Genomic DNA, 1,648 nt, shown 5'->3' with positions numbered 1-1,648 from the left:
TTCTTGTTGAATAACTTTGCTTTTGATCAGTGTGCAATGTATTATCCGTGTGTAACCTAATACAGGTATAAAACCCTTGCAGAATATTTGTATATTTGCATCTGTAAAATGTCACAGCTTGGAGAGGGGATGGGACCTGGTGATAAAAAAACCCCAGTAACTTACTGGTGGGAGAATGGTCATTTTTTTTATAATTTATATTTAAAAAACATATTAATGAAACTCTGGATTTCAGAATAATTCTAATAATGTTAGAATTCAGGATTTGGATCTGTACTTTTAGAAGATTATAAACCAACATATTAAAGGAACATTAAACATATATCTGCTGTTAAGCAGTCCATTACAACAGATGCTTCACTCATTTTACACTGTCATTTAATTAGCACAATTTACAATGCTTGACAAATTAAGCGCATTTGAGGAATACTGCCCTTGAAAAGCCCGGTGGAATTCATGTTTCAGGGTAACTTTGCTGCAGCCAATTAGGGACAGATGTAAAAGAGCTTGTTCTCTGAGTTAACCAATCGGTATGCAGTGTGTTTCAGGGTCATATACATTTTCCCCTACTTATATTTTGGAACCTTCCAGCTCTTCTGCGAGGAACTGGAACAAGCACACACTTCAGCTGTATTTTTCAGGACAATCCAATACACTGTCATGAGTACACCTGTGCTTGGGTGGGGTGCTTTAACTAATGGAAGATGGTCAGTCGCCCTTTTATTTATAAATACAAATACAAAGTTTGGTTTAGCACACTTTAACGCCGTTATGCCGTTCTATTCCGTCATAATTACACTGGGCTTTAGAGCCGTTATGACGGAATAGAACGTCATAGCCAGCGGCTGTCCTGAAGCCTTCTGTGCTTCCTGGATTTGATCGCGGTCTGGAGGGCGTTCCTAGGGTTATAGGGGCGCCCCCCAGATCTGATCCAATAATTGAAATCTTGCGATCATGTGCACGATCGCGTGATTTCAATTTGTCTACATCGGAACAGTTGTTCTGATGTAGACACTTTAACCCTGGCAGGAAAGGGTTAAAAAAAAGTTTATATACACATCTTAGGAGTGCTGCCAATGTGACCAAATAGTAACACGCAACAGGGAGACTGACCATCTTCCATTGGTTATAACACCTCACCCAAGCTCGGGTGTACTCATGACAGTGTAATGAAGTTGTGTATATAAAGCCAGGGAGTCTCATTCTATTATGAAGAGAAAAAACAGAAATGATTCAGCCGATACAACATTGGGACACCTTGAACTAAGCAGAATATGGCTATATTGTGTGACTAAGATCCCAATTTTATTTAAAAGGATAGCTGTTTTTGCAGCATTTGAAAATGTGTTGTTTATTTGCAAATGGATGTGCGCCAATACCCCGTTTTGTGTTAATATTTGGTCTCATTGGCAGCACTCCCAAGATGTGTATATAAACATTTTGTAAGGTGTGCTAAACCAAACTTAATCAAAGAAAGTTTTGTGAAACAATCACTAGAGGGCGCTGTTAAATAAAATACATGATTAATACTTAAAACACCTGTTACAAAAATTAGTAATATACAAGCACCATATGATATGGTATGTATCCTTGTGGGGACAATATATGGTTATTTGCTCCTTTTAACAATGATTTGTTAGATCCTTCC

This window comes from Bombina bombina, chromosome 6, assembly GCF_027579735.1.
Source record: "Bombina bombina isolate aBomBom1 chromosome 6, aBomBom1.pri, whole genome shotgun sequence".
NCBI classification, from domain to species: domain Eukaryota; kingdom Metazoa; phylum Chordata; class Amphibia; order Anura; family Bombinatoridae; genus Bombina; species Bombina bombina.
Note: the sequence above shows the minus strand (reverse complement) of the source record.